Genomic DNA, 15974 nt, shown 5'->3' on the forward strand with positions numbered 1-15974 from the left:
CTAGCGCCACCTAGCTGCCCCCATGGATGGTAAGAATCTTAATTTGTTACAGACGAAAAAAAAAATTTACGGATCATCTTAGAGATCCTGTGTCCCGGACCAACATTTCGTAGCAACATTTTCTTTTACTGTTCTTAGTATACGGACGTGTTTGTTGCTACTTGTCGTGTTCAGAATTAACAGAAAATTAAATTTACGACGGTACAATAGCGCACTAGTACGAGGACATCCAGTCCCTGGCTGTCTGGAACCGTTAGGAGGGGGAGGAAGGTGAGGGCATCCCAGGCTAAGGAGCACCCTCTTCCCCATTTACATCACACCCATACAGATATAACGTCATGGTGCAGATACAAACACTTTCGCTGACACAGACACGTGCACACAGGTATGCACCAGATGTGCACACCCGTCTCGCGCCCAAAGGAGGCGGCGAGGCTCCCCCAGCCCCCACCCCGCCCTGCCTCAAGGCCACCAATCCCAGCACGGAAAAGGTGGATCAGAGCGGCCGGGTAGGATAACCGGCAGTGTCTCCCAGACTGGGCGGAAGCGGCGCACGCGGCTCGGGGTGGGGGGTGTGAGAGGAGAGTCCGATTCGGGCCGAGAGCCACTGGCAGAGGCGAGGGGCGGGGCCCGAGCTCTAGGGGCGCGGTGATTGGCTGAGCGAGCGGGCGAGGGCGAGGTCTGGACGAGAGGGGGCGGAACCAGAAGGCCTCTTCAAAGCCCTGACATCAGGCGGCGGCCCGAACCTTGCCTTCCTCCGCCCCTCGTTCCCGGGCCGTTGCCTCAGCCGCAGCCGCAGCCGCAGCCCCAGCCGCAGCCGTATCTGCCATGGACCCAGTGGATCCGGCCCGGCCCGGCCCCGGCCAGAGCCCTCGGTAAGTCTTGGCCACGCGCGAATCGTACTGCGGAAAGCGGGGGCAGCCCCGGCCCAGGAAGGTTAACGCTTTCGTAGCAGCGCGGCCTTGGTCCAGACGGACTCCCATACCCCACCCCAGCCTCCTCCCTCCTCCCTGGGGGCGCTCCCGCCCGCGGCTTGGTCCATTCGGCGTCCCCCCACCCCCGCCCTCTCCGCGCACGCTCCGTGTCCCCGGAAGGAAAACTGGAGGGGCAGAGGGGTGTTCCGGGGCCGGTCCCTTCCCAGTGCCTGAGTCCCTGACCTTGTCCCGCTCCCTCTATTTTCCTGCCCTGAGCATCGTAGTCCGCCACCCCGTTCCGGTCCCCACGGCGAGGGGACAGAACTCCTCCAGTGCTCAGAACTCTCTGCGGATGGGGTGGGATAAAAGGAGGATGGAGGGTGAAGAAAAGGCTGAATGGGGGTGGGTTACGCAGGAAGTGGGGCCTAGGCACCCCCTTCACCGAAGTGGGCCCGGGCTCTTGGCTTAGGGGCCACACAAATGCGGGAAATGCGTCTGTGCCCGCCACTGCCCCTACCCTGACCGGAGGGCGGCGCTGGGGATTGACCCTCCACTCCGCCTCAGCCTTCATGTTCTAAGATCCAGACCCCTTCCGCACCGAGACCCGCACTCCCCTATCCCCGGCTCACTGCCTCCATCGCTGCACCCCGAGTCAGCTCCCGTGGCACGGGGTTTGCCCTGGGGCCGCACTGAGGGTCAAATGGGTCAGCATCCTCCAGGGGTCAGTTAGAAATCTCCTCTAGGCTGAGAGAGGGAATTGAGGTTGATGGGGTGATCAAGGGAGACCTTATATGACAACTCCTTTTCTCCCAACAACGATAGAGACCTTCCTGTAACCTTGAGGAAAATTAACTAGGGTCCACAGACTGTTCTGCAGTCTCTCCTCAGCTCATGCCGTGCCAGCCTTCTGAGAAATCTGTCAAGGAGGGAGTGAAAAAATTCACCGCTGTTCAAGCTCTTCCTCCTCCTCGGCTGATGGGATTCTGGACTCAGAAGAACTCCACATCCTTGCCCCGGCAGATGCTTATTCGCAGCTGAGCCCTGTTTTCAAAACAGGTGGTCCAAGGGTGAGGTGACCTTGGTCCTTTGAGCACCCCTTATCTACTCCTAAGGCAGCAGAGGGAGAGGACTAGGAGAATAAGTTGAACTTCAAGAGGAGGTTATTGTCCCAGAAACGTAGCCAGCTCCAAAATGTAGCAGGATGAAGCTGGTGGCGCCCTGGGAAGGAAGAAAGCCTGGGGTTGAGACTTGACAGGCATCAGGGGACTTAAGCCAGTAATTCAATTTAAATGTCAGTTTACTTGTGACTTGGTTTGAAGTCTTAGGCAAAGAAATCATGGAGGGGGAGGGCAAGGATGAGGTTGCAGCCGATACCTTCCCCTTCTCCTTCCTTTGTCACAGGACTGGCAAAGTCTGCAGGAGGATGGCCTCTGCTGAGATTCTTTGGCTCTTCTAGTATTTGAGTTGGTCCTTTAAGTTGGGATTAAGAAGGGAGGAGAGCAGTGAAATAGGCAGATTCCCAGGAGACAGTTTGAGGTTCAGCTGTTTGGACTTGTTTTAGTATCTGAGCCAGGGAGAAAGCTCATCCATTCCTTCACAGGGAGACGGGAAGTTGGGGGAAGTGCCATGCTGCACTACACCCTTTTAGGAACTCAGAACTGAAGTTGCTTCTTCCCCCTCTGCTTCCCATCCATCCCCCAGTTTCACTTCTTCCGACCTGGCCTATCTTATCTTCCTGATTGTAAGCCCTCCTACCTCTTTATTCAAGAACTATTCCCTCCAGCCCCGCCTTTTTTTTCCCTGGCCACAGGACTTTCTCTGGAGTCTGGCTCTCCAGGTTGGAACTTGTTCTTCTCCTTTGGAGCTAGAGGCCCCTCTGTCCCCCTTATTTCTTTTTATCCTTGGTTTCTTGGGTGCTACTGGGAACATTGGAGGTTAGAAGTACTGGGAACCATCACAGTTTGTATGTACTGTCATTTCTCTCTTTCTATTCACTTGACACAGTGGAGACTTGAGTTTCAGCACAGTTAGTTGCTCAATGTGGTCATATTTCTAGTAGATGGTACATATGAAGGAGAATGTCTTAGTGTCCTATCCTGAGTTTTGGTATAGATTGTGTCACCTCCCAGAATAAAAAACATTATCAAAAATCATTTGCACTGATACACATCCCTCCCTGAAACACCCTAGATGAAGTTGAATTATCTACTAAAGGTTAGACAATATATGTCACTTCTTCAAGGTAGATTGCTTTGGGCCCAGTTTCATCATAAAGTTGGGGGTGACTTTGTCTAAGAGATGGTAGAGGCATGAATTGATCCCCTAATTCAAGGGGTTTTATCTGGATTCCTCAGATACACCCCCCCCCCCCTTTCCCAGGGGGTCTATGAATAGATTTTAGTGGATCCAGGAACTTGATTGGGGAAAAAAAAATACATCATTATTTCTATGTATTGTTTTATTTTCATACATTTAGAAATATTATTTCAAGGAAAGGGCTAATAGACATCAATCAAATTGCCAAAGGGGTCTATTGATACCAAAAAAAAGAGTCAAGAACCCTTATTTTAAAAGAAGACCACCTGATATCTTTGTGGTGATCCTATTGCTCCCATCTGTCATTTTCTATAGCAGCTATATCTTCCCTGACACCAAAGAGTATTTTGAACTTACTAGCTATACTAATGAATTGATTGGATTAGATTTTTTTCATATTTAGGATTTGTTTTGAAACTGTCACATACAAATTCATTCAAATAACCATCCCACTATATTAAAATAATAGAATCTTGGAATATAAAAAGTAGAAGAGATCTCAAAAAATCAGTCCAGTTTTTCATTTCACAAATGAGGAAAGTGAGGCCCAGGGAAGCATCTTGGCATAAAATAGGCATAGGAGTGAGATCTGGTTCAAATCCCAGTTCTTTATAGACCATGATAATGCTGGGCAAATGATTTTACCTTATTGGGCCTCATTTCTTCATCCATAATTGAGAATATGAATGACTATTTCTTACCTTAGAAAGCAGAAGGGATTTTGTAAACCTTAAAACACCATATAAATGTATATTTTTATTTTTGCTTAAGATCACTTAAGTGGTTGAGACCCAGTATTAGACTTGAATTTCCCAATTCCCACCCAGTGTCTTTTCCACTATAACACACTGATTAGCTCATGTGAGAAGGTCCAGCTGACTGGGAGATAGGATTGGAGAGAGGCATAGGCAGGACGTGAAATAGCTAATTATCTTAATTGGGGTTGGGTTCTTGGGGGGTTCTATGCAGTTAGTGTTCCCTGAGAATGAGGAAGGACTTCCTCTGGAGCGTCTTATCAGATCTTTGATATATCTAAGGTTATATCTAGGAGAAGCACTCAAAAGCCTTAAAATGGGGGAATCTTAAATCCAAACCTGTTCTTGAAGAACTGGTGAAAACTCCTATTTGTTGCTTATTCCCAAGCCTTTTTTTTTGTTTGTTTGTTTGTTCCTGTCATTTCTGAGTCTTCCTGTGCAATGCCTATCTGTGGGGCTGGACTCGATTGCCTTTGGTAAGGAGGAGAACTAAGGTTCTTTACCCTGGCATTTCTAGGGTGGCAGCAGGGCAAAGGCAAGCTTTTGTCCCATGCTTCATTGAATGAACCAGGTAGGCCTTGCCACTGTATAGAATTCCTGTTTAAAAGATATGAAAGTGGAAGCCTGGGGCAATGAGAAAAGAGAACTGTAATATGGAGATGGACAAATTAAGAGCCAGAATTGGGATAAATCCTACCTTTTGTTGACCCAAAGGTGTAAGGTAGCAATGTTTTTAGTATAAACATTGATAAAGTTGACATTGATAGAGTACTTCCCCTGAATTATTTCAGGGATCTTGCTGTCTAGTGGCTTTAGCCAATCAGAAGACAAGATTTCACGAGTTTTGAAAGGGGTACCCAGAAGTCAAATCCTTGTTTTATCATTTTATATAACTCTGACTCTTTAGCCAGGGCAGGGAAAGGGCCTAGTAGCTGCCATCTTCAACAGTGAATGAGATAGGATAACCATCCCTTCCCTAATACCCGATAAAAGTTGAAGGGCAATTTGATCATTCTGTCTTCAGTCTTCAAGTGATGTGAGACTCAGAAGACAATATTTTGGAGGTCCTGAGTTCAGTAATGGAAGATTTTTTTTTTCCTTTTGCCTCAGTTTCCCTGCATGTGCCAGTGAGTTAATAACATGCCATCATAAGGGTGTAACTTCATCCACTAATTACCTTTTGCCCAGCCCGGGGAGCTATACAGATGAAAGAATTGGTGGAGACCAAGTTGTTATTAAGGGAAATTATCATTGATGTTATTACAATTTCAGAAAAACTATGCTTCTACAGCAATGAAAAAAGCCATGCCAGGTTTGAATTCATTCTCTTACCATCACTCCCACCTTTGCACATTGTTTTAAAAAAAACCTTGTTGGGTTGTTACTAGCCATCCTCATTAGGTGTTTAATTAGTGACTATTTCCTACAGTTCTACCTCTCATTCCATCTTGTCTTTCAGTTCTCCCATTTCCCATACCTTCATGCCCAATCTAAAATTGTTAAATGGCTCACATTCTGGATTTTAAAATTAGGGGGAGGTGGGAATGGGAAAGAGCACAATAGGATTTTTCTGGGCTTTGATTGGGGGGCCCTCCAACTCTTGGGGTGTGGCTCTGTAGTTATTTAGTGGTGGAGGTTCCCAGGGCCTGATTCACCGTAGCTCTAGGCTGGGCTTGATGTGGGGGATATAATTGGCCCATTGGTATGGGGATCTGTTGAAACACCCTCCACACTGACTGTAGCACCCCAGCTACCTCTAGGAGCCAGTGCTTTTCCAACTCTCCCTCACCCCCACTTCCTGGGCAACTCAACATCACCATTTTCAGCCACTTTTGCCAATTTCCAGCTTTCTTCCTCTAATCCAGAGTTTTTTTCTCAGAGGCTAATAGAGGTTTGGAGACAGAAATTGTCCTGATCACTTCCTAAACAGATTATTTGTTAGTCTAGCCCTTCAAAGATAATTTCATAGTCTTTCTCAATATGAGATAACCTGTCTTCTCACACACACACACACACACACACACACACACACACGCCCTCACTCCCCCTTCCTACATCCCCCAACTGAGAGGATCATCTCCATTTCTAAATAAAGGAAATGCTTTAATATCACTAGGCTGACTCCCCCTCATGTCCTCTTCTGCCTCTCCCTGCTGGGATCTCATGTACAACAACTGCTCATATTCCCTTTTAAATGCCTGCAACTCAGCTATTGGACCCCAGACTACCCATATAGAATAAGAGAATCAGTGCAAGTCAGTCTTGGACCTCTTGCCCAGCTACCTCCCAGAGACATCTAAACTTGACTGGGGTCACCTGAGGACCTGGGAGAAGCTGTGAACAACTACAAAAATTCTAGTAGGTTTGAACTTGCCTTAGGCCCTTCTTTCCTGGCAGGAAAGGAAGAATTGGTTCTGTGCCCCAGCCCTAGTTTGAAAGTGCAGGGTTTTGTGGAAGGAAAAATTTAAAAGGACATAAGATTTTCTTTGGAAGCCTCTCTCACTTAATGAAAACATTCTACAAGTGCTTCTTGGCTTTGGGAATAATGTGTATGTCAAGGCCAAAAAACTGGGAACTAAATGTTGGGAAAAGAGAAATTTAAGGAAGCCTACTATGTTGGGCATCCTCAAGAAAAGGATCCTTGAATCCTTCAAATGATGATACATCCCCACTTTTACCATGAATATTGAACCATGACACTTCTTTGGTTACACTGCCTTAGGCCCCAGGTATGTTAATATTGCACTAAACCCCTTGTGGATATTGCCTGAAGGATGTGGAAACTGATGTCTATGTTCGGGCAGAATCAGCTATTTCTCCCACTCAATGTATGGATGTCTTTTTAGGCTCCTTCTTTTGACTGCTAGTAACTCTGGGGAGCTTAATATTTAAGGGGGGAAAGACCCTTTCTGCCAGGTTACATAGTACCTTGTACCTCAGCCCTAGGCCCATTTCCCAAAGTTTAAGCTTTCCCTTCAATTATAGATTGGGGCTGGTGAGAAGAAGGTGGGGGTAATTAGTTTGTGGCCCTTTGTTTCCTTTGCAGAAGACACCTCCAAGCCTTTGCCTTTCTGTCCCTTATTCTCTTTTGTTTTTGTTTTTCTTAGGAAATAGGTAAGTGGAGGAGAGAATCCATCAAATAATAGGCATAGGCCTATTACAATAAGGTATAACATATATGATGCCTTAAGGTATGCAAAGTACTTAACATATGTTCTCATTAGATCCTCAAAACAACCATATGTAATTGGTGCTATTCTAATTCTTATTTTAATAACGTAGAGCCTGTTTCAGAAAGGTGACAGGATTTGCAGCATAATAAAATGCTGGACTTGGGGTCAGGAATACTTGGATTCAAATCACACCTCAGCCATTTACTAGATGTGTAACTTGTCAATTTACCTCTGTTCTCTGAGCTTGTTTTCTCATCTATAAAATGAGGGGTTTGGCCTTGGTGGTCTCTGAGATACCTTCCAACACTACATCTTTAAATCTAAAACTTGATCAGGACTACATAGTTAAAGGTGTCTGAGGTAGGATATGAACCCTGGAGCTTCTTGACTGTCTCTGCTATACTACACTATCTCTGAGGCCCAGATCTTCTTAAACAGATTGCTAATCTGTTCTTCAACACCAGATACTTCCCAGTGAGAGGATTCTGAACTCTAGAATACTGTCTTTGTAGGAATTGCAAAGCTTTTTCAGGTAATATCTTTTCATATTAATTGCATTGATTTTGTTTGTGTATCACTTTTTAGTTTTATATAATATCAAAATTGTCTCTTTTATGTTCTGTGATCTTCTCTGTTTCATATTTGGTCATGAACTCATTCTCTATTCAGAGTTGCAGAAGCTATTTCTTTTCTTGTTCCTTATCTGTTTATGCTGTGATCATTTATATCTAAGTCATATATCCCATTAGGAGCTTATATTGGCAAAAGATATGAAGTGTTTGTTGTTGTTCAATTTTTCAGTCATGTGGAACCTCTTCCTGGTCCCTATGGACCATATTGCCCATGAAATTTTCTTGGCAAATGCTGGAGTAGTTTGTCATCTCCTCTGCCAGTGAATTAAGGCAATCAGGGTTTAAGTGACATGCCCAGGGTCACACAGCTAAGGAAATGTCTGAAACTAAATTTGAATTCCGATCTTCCTGACTCTTGTGAATTCATTTCATTAACACTATAGTGACTGATTTGGTTTAAGCCTAATTTCTGCCAAATTGCTGTCTTGTTTTCCCAGTAGTTTTTGTTAAATAGTGAGTCCAGTAGTTGGGTGTCTTTGAATTTATCAAATTAAATGATATGTTCATTTCCTTTTGAATGTTACATACCTAATCAGTTTTCTGTATTTTAACCAAGTACCAAATAGTTTTCATAATTACTGTTTTCCATGTGTGGTTTGAGATCTGATACTGCCAGGCTGCTTTCCTTTTCACTTTGTCTGTTATTTCTTTTGAGATTTTAGACATTTTCTCCCCAAATGAATTTTGTTAGTTAATCTAGGAAACATTATATTTTTATTATGTCAGCATGGCCCAAACATGGTCAATTAAGATCTCTCCAATTATTTAGGTTTCTGTTTCATAAAGTTTTGTACTTGTATTCATATAATTCCCATGTATGCCTTGATAGGTGGACTCCCAAACATTTTATATATTTTATTTATGTTTATATGTTATATTTATTTATATATCCTACATTTTTTTAAGTGGAATTTTTCAGTCTCTTCCTGCTGGGATTTGATTTGTGTGGGTTTATCTTATATCCTACTTCTTTGCTGCAATTATTGTTTCGAAGCCAGACATGACCTCATTCATCTTCACCATGGCCTGATGAGGGAACTGTGACCCAGAGAGGTTAAGGTCTTGGCTAGAGTTATATATCATTCTTGATTCTGGTCCCCAGCTAGTGGACAGAGCTGAGCCTAAAGTGGGGCTTGAAGGAATACCATGGTTCCTCTAGTACCCTTTACTCTTTTCCCTTCCTCTTTTGGAGATAGCGGACCACATAGGCAGATCCTCAGCATTTTGGTCCATGCCACGCCCTGCCAGTTGGTCCTTGAGGACTCAGATCAGGATTGGAGTTGCTCAGGCCCAGATGAATGCCCTGCATGCCAGAACCTGTTCTCTTGGCATCCATGGGTCACCCTGGGGCTTTGAATTATGGAAATTTAGGAGATGTATGAGAGTCAAGCACCTATTTGTGAGTTCTGGACTGACTAGGACACATTTCTGAGGTTGAAAGGGAGAAACTGCTTTCCTGTTTTATCCTTCATATGTAACCCATAGAGTTTTTTCCTCTCTTGTGTTTTTAGAGCAGTTAGAAGCCAATCCATTATCAGATCTGCTGCTCTCCTATATGCAGACTCTGTTCCAAAGGATCAGAAGTGAATCTTGACTTACGCCTAGAAGGTTGAAAAGGTGTTGGCTTCCTTGATCTTCTGGGATTGAAGATAGGTAGATTTACAATGTTCATGGACTAGGGAGGGGAGAACATTTCTAGGTAAAGTTGGATTAGCTCAGAGAAGAGTATGCTAAATAAAGCCTGTAATAGTTGCAAGTTTCCTCAAGGCCATAGCCCCTGTGGGATCTTGCTCCTTCACCCCTCGCACTTTACTGAATTTGAACATCAGGACAGGTAGAGTTGGAAGAGAGATTGTGTGAGACTTCAGCCTCTTCATCCTGACAGGTAGGACCTTTAAGGAATAGATATTAATCCTCAGCCTATTAGATAATCTCACTTACCTCCCCTCCCCAGTAATTCCCACTCTGAATATTGAGTTCTCTATTAGTTCACATTTATAAATAGCCTATTATGTGCCCCTGGAATGGGGACTGTGGTAGAATATACAAAAAAATATTATTCTAAACCTTAATCTATGTAGGGAGGAATCAAGACTAACTCCACCCAACATGAAACAATTATCTTCCTATTAGTCTAAGAGGAACACAAAGAATAGAAATTAGTGTGGACCTTGAGAATGAGGATTGGATTGAGAAATGCAGAGGTGAAAGATGGAAATAACATCAGAATGAGTATGGTCTGCCCAGATTATAGTGTAAAATCCTGCCCATTCTTCCCCTGAAATCTGAATAAAAGGCAGCAGAAGCCCTGGACTTAGAGTCTGCAGAACCCCTAATGTGTGACCCTATAAATAAATCCATTGTTTTGGTGTTCCATTCCCTTCCCCATTGCAGCTGCTATTTTTGTTACTTGTGTTGTGCTAAAGCTGGGGAACCCTGCATGTTTTGGGGGAAGGAAGTATTCATCTGATATCCTGGAGCCTCAGGGAAGCATACATAATTGGTAGTGGGCTATGGAAAAAATTTCTGCCCTTTATTGTCTGTGTACACAGGATTCATCTCAGAGATCCAGACAAGATCACCAATGTAAACTCCACAAGTTTCCTAGCAGGGTGTGTGTGTGTGTGTGTGTGTGTGTGTGTGTGTGTGTGTGTGTGTGTGTGTGTTTGTATAAGGAGATTTAGAGGGGATTGTAGCCAGTCCTCCCAATTCTCCAGAGCAGATGTGTCTTCTCACAATCAGAAGAAAAGAGCTATTGTGTCTAGTGGTACCAGTTGTCAGGAAAACAGAGGGGGGAAATTAAGTTGTCTGGATTCTTTTTCCCTCATCCACGGTTTTGATTTAGGATGAAATTACCAAAATATCTGGTTCCAGACTAAGGATGCATCTTCAGTAATGAGGCCCCTTTTAGTCTCTAGAATTGTCAAGCTCTTACCTTGACTAATACTGTCTCCGTTCCTTTTTTTTTTCCCCCCCTGAGGCAATTGAGGTTAAGTGATTTGTGCAGGGTCACACAGCTAGGAAGTTGTGAAATGTCTGAGGTCAAATTTGAACTCAGGTCCTTCTGACTTCAGGGCTGGTGCTCTATCCATTGTGCCACCTAGCTACCCTGCAGCAGGTACCCATTTCTACTCCATTGTGTGCACAGTTTTAAAAGGGACTAGATAAGCCCAGAGGAAATTTTTTGGGTGAGAGTTCTATACCCAGAAATCTTGAATGTATGAGGAAAGAGGAAGTGAGATTGGCTCCAGGTCATTATAGCATGGCATAGAGAGAGTAGGTTCAGATCACATCTCAGAGACTGATTGGGTGTGTGGCTCTGTTTTAACTCTGTAGGCTTCAGTTTTCCTATCTATAAAATAGGGATAATAGCAGTCACTGCCTACCAGGGTTGTTGTGAGGATCAAGTGACAGTTGATGAAAAGCACTTTATAAGACCTTTACAATGTTCAAGAAATGTTACAGCTATCGCTGTCATTTCCTCAGCTTTACCATCTGGTTTGTGGATCTGTCAGATTAGGACTTAGGTGGGTTTCATATGCCAGGAAAAAAGGCATCCCCTGATTGTCAAGAGAGAAAATATTTTCTCCTAAAAGAGATTACTTGTATGCATTCAAATAAACATTCAACATCTCCTGTGTGTGAGGTACTAGCACAAAGATGTAAATGCTCTGATCCTCATGTTGTTTAAAAGGAAGTTGGGAGGTATGACTGAGGTGTTGGTCCTTCTCCCTCCTTGCACACTAGAAACTAGATGGACATTGGGACTGAAAATAGTTCCTGATATCATTATCATCCTTTTACAGTATAAACAGGATCTGAATGAAGTTGGCTTAATAGCAACAGTCACCTGGAGTCAAGTGAGGAGTGGTCTCATCCCTCACAAGGACATCTACCTCCTCCTTCCTGTAGTTATATCTTTGCCTTTTGGAAAACAGGGTTTTGTTTGTGTCTTACACATCTTTTTCTGGACTTAAAAGGAAAGTAGGTATGTTGTAACTTTTCATTAATATTTGCTGGGTGAATGAAAAAGGCTTCTGACATCCATTCTGACTCCAAATTCATTCATTATTATTCACACTATACCATTCTATCTTTTCGTAATTAAGAAGACTTAATAAGGTAGAGAGGGAAGATGGAAAATCCAGGAGGAAAACCCAGTTTATAAATCCAACGCAGGGAAGAACGAAAACCCCTTCCCCACCTTGTTTTCCTCAAATTTTCAAAGATTCTATTTTAGGGGCCTTCAGATTTCTACATATATAATTCGATGGTATCATGAACAAACTAAGTTATATAGAATATATTTTTTGTCCCTAAAATAACAGATTGACTTTCTAAAGAGTGTTTTTAAGTTGCATGCTTCTCTTTTACACAAAATTTTCATTTTGTTCCCCACAAATAATGATTGGGGGGGAAGATGTAGGGAACCTTAAAGGTCATTTAGTCAATCCTCTTAGTTTACAAATTAAGAAATTTGGTCCAGAGAAATAACTGAATTGCCTAAAGTTACATAAATAGTAAATGGCTAAGTTGCCTTTGAAGTGAATACCTTTTGTTTTCAGACAATATAGTTGTATTTTCAGAGTTCATGATTTTTTACTATAATCCTATTTTTATTTTTTTTAAACAACTGCTCAGATGTAAATCAGACTAAATGACCTTTAAAGTTCCTTATACCCTGAGATATTGTATAATGACTTGCAAAAAAAAAATTTTTTTTTTAGTACTGCATGTTTTTGTAGGGGAAAAGGAAGCCATTAAGACCCAAAAGATAAACTGGGTGAGTCAGATAACTCTGACCTAAAGTTTTGCTTGTAGGACTGGCTGGACTGGGTTATTAGCAATGTTGATACTTACGAGGTTAGTTGAGAAAAAAGTAAAAGCAAGGAAAAAACCCAATTAGGCAAATGAAGACAAAGCAAGAATTTTGCTTTAAAAGAGATTTTGGAGGCTTTGTTGGGGAATTGGCTCCTGAGATTCATTGATTATCTAGCTGACCTTTGTTGATCAGCAAAGGACTAGATGAAAGAACTAGTTAATCACCCCTGGAGCTTATTGAAGTCCAAGAAAGTAGATGAGTATATAAGAGTTGGAATCATAATTGGGAAGAACAATTACAAAATAACCAAAAGTAAATGTTGCAAAATTAAAAAGAATCGGCATGGCCCTAAAGAAGACAGGTGAAAAGACTTCTCTCCAACTCCTTGGCAAACATGTGAGGTCTATAGGTATGATACACTGCACATATATTCAGACTTTTCTGGTGTTTTGATTGGTTTGTCCCAGAAAAAGTGACTAATCTCTGTCTCCATGACACTGTGCTTTCCCGTTCCAGGCCTGGTGACTGACAGAAGGTGACCACTGTAGCAATTGTAGTTGTGATATCTTCAAATTGCTGAGCTGAGAGAGAGGTAAGGGCTTCAAACTGTCATGTATATGGAGGGGAATGTTGACTGGAGGAGAAAATGGCCCTGAAGAATTAAAAACATGGAGGATGGATAGTATAGTAAAGATGCAATCTTTAAAGTCTAATAAAATATGATAATTAAAAGGTAATGCATAAATCTTTACACTTACTGAGCTCCTTTCCTTAGAGAGACAAGCTACCAATCTTTTTTCTACCCATGGATTGTGGATTTTCCTACTTAGTAGGAAAAACTTGCAGAACTACTGTAGAAAAGATATAACTGACAGATTATCTGATACACATGTGGAAAAAAGTACTAAAATAAAGCCAGTTGCCCTCTCCACAACTGAGGGTGGAGTTCAGGCTCATAATTCAGATAAAAATGAAAAAACACTTTGTACCTTTGACAGGGAATTTGGGAAGAAAGAAGAGTTTGGGATATGTTGATGTTAAATTTTTATGTCTTCAGTTTGAGATGCCTGTGGATATACAATTTGAAATGTCCTAGAAGCAAATAGCCATATGTGGCTGGAACCATAGAGAGAGACTAAGGCTTAATATAGATCTGGATATCATCTGCATAGAAATGATCATCAAGCCAGTGGAAGCTGATGGGATTGCCATAGAGGGAGATAAGAGGGCTGAGGACAGACCCTGGGGAAATACCCATAGATAGTGATTGTGCCACAGATGAAGATGCAGCAAAGGAAACTAAGAATGATCAGACAAATAGAAGAACCAGAAGAAAACAAGAGCTAAAAGAGAAGATGGTGATCAACAATGTCCAGTGTTGCAGAAACTGGATCGAGGAAAGGCCATTAGAGTTGGCATTTAAGATTACTGATAACTGGAGAAAGCATTGTTAGCTAGAGAAAGGAGAAAGATGTATAGGCATCTAGTGCTGGATGGCTTTTTCATAGAATTAAGAGGAGGACATGAATCAAAAATAGGAACAGCTGGCAAGGCCAGTTAGAGGATTTATGTATTTATTTATTTTGCTTTTAGGATGAGGGAGAAGCAGACTTGTTTATAGGCAACAAGGAAGAAACAGATATTTAGGGAGAAATGAAGATAATGGAGAACCTGCTGAAAAAAATAGGAGGGATGAATATTGAAGAGTTTGCTTTGTGAAAGCTACCTCTTATAAAAGGGTGAAGGAGGAGATAGTGGGGGATAATGTCTTGAATGATATGAAATGAAAAGGGAAATGAAGCAGGAGCAAAGTCAGCTGAAAGAATAGGGGGAAGGGATATTTGGGGGAGTTTTGGGAAGAAATGAGCATGTTTAAAATGGCCACTGTACTTAATGGGCTAAATGATTAAGGTGGTGTAAGAGGTTTGCTTTGCTGAGAGAAGGGAGAGCCCACTTGAGATTATATAACATAAATTGGTAGTGGACCAGTCAGCATAGTTTTGTGGTATCTTTGAGCTCTATTCATCTGCACATGGATAAGTGCAAAGGAATTAGATTGTGGGAATTTAACAGTGCGTGATTGGTGAGAGAACAAGGGGCAAAGGACTTATGGGAGTAAAGAGATGAATTGTTCACTAAACATTGAGATAGGGAAGGAAGGACAGCTTAGCCTTTGTAGGGTTGATGACCTGGAAGAGAACTGAAGGGTGGAGGGATTAGTGTTTACAATAAGGATGAAAAGCAGGATTAAGAGCCATAAAGAATAGGGAGAGATAAAAAGTTGAAAAATTATGATCAGATAAAGGAATTTCTGAGCTCATGAACAAGTGGAGCACTTGTGAGTGAGGGCGAGATCAAGGTTAAGACCACCTCTGTAGGTGAAGTACAGCAGATTGTAGGAAACCCATAGGTTGAGTGGTTGGGAGGAGGAGCCTCAGTATGCATATGGAAGAACAAGCTATAGTGACCTAGAACTCAGTGTACTGCACCATCCCCTCCAACCAGAACCTTTTGTATTATTACACAATATAAACTTCAATCAGGGAGTCACTTTTTTGAATTTTGAAACTTTTATTTTATTTTATTTTTTATTTTAAAAATTTTATTATTATAGCTTTTTATTTACAAGATATATGCATGGCTAATTTTTCAGCACTGACCCTTGCAAAACCTTCTGTTCCAACTTTTCCCCTCCTTCCCCCCATCCCCTTCCCTAGATGGCAGGTAGACCAATGCATGTTAAATATGTTAAAGTATATGTTAAACACAATATATGTATACATATCCATACAATTATTTTGCTGCGCAAGAAAAATTGGACTTAGAAATAAGGTTAAAATAACCTAAGAAGGAAATCAAAAATGCAAGCAGACAAAAACAAGAGTGGAAATGCTCTGTTGTGGTTCACATTGATTTCCCATAGTTCTTTCCCTGGGTGTAACTGGTTCTCTTCATTATTGAACAAATGGAACTGATTTGGTTCATCTCATTGTTGAAGAGAGCCATGTCCATCAGAATTGATTATCATATAATATTGTTGTTGCTGTGTATAATGATCTCCTGGTTCTGCTCATCTCATTCAACATCAGTTCATGTAAGTTTCTCCAGGCCTTTTTGAAATCATCCTGCTGGTCATTTCTTACCAAACAATAATAATCCTTTTTTTTTTTTTTTTTTTTTTTAATAATTATATAACTTGTTATTGACAGAACCCATGCCTGGGTAATTTTTTACAACATTATCCCTTGCATTCACTTCTGTTCCGATTTTTCTCCTCCTTCCCTCCACCCCCTCCCCCAAATGGCAAGTAGTCCTATACATGTTAACTATGTCACAGTGTTTCCTAGATACAATATATGTGT

The 15974-nt window shown here is 42.1% G+C and overlaps 1 protein-coding gene across 6 annotated transcripts in view; it reads left to right on the forward strand.

The window, feature by feature from the left end:
- The first annotated feature begins 797 nt into the window (after nt 1-797).
- NCKAP5L (NCK associated protein 5 like) overlaps nt 798-15974 on the forward strand; it is a 48962-nt gene continuing 33785 nt past the window's right edge. For 2 of the 6 annotated variants that reach the window (XM_023504260.2, XM_023504263.2), the window contains exons 1-3: nt 891-1981; nt 11597-11778; nt 13129-13204. The gene's annotated coding sequence lies outside the window, so the exon portion shown is untranslated. The other 4 variants (XM_031937931.1, XM_031937932.1, XM_023504262.2 and 1 more) reach the window with 4 other exon arrangements.

This window comes from Sarcophilus harrisii, chromosome 5 (genome assembly GCF_902635505.1).
Source record: "Sarcophilus harrisii chromosome 5, mSarHar1.11, whole genome shotgun sequence".
Classification (NCBI taxonomy): domain Eukaryota; kingdom Metazoa; phylum Chordata; class Mammalia; order Dasyuromorphia; family Dasyuridae; genus Sarcophilus; species Sarcophilus harrisii.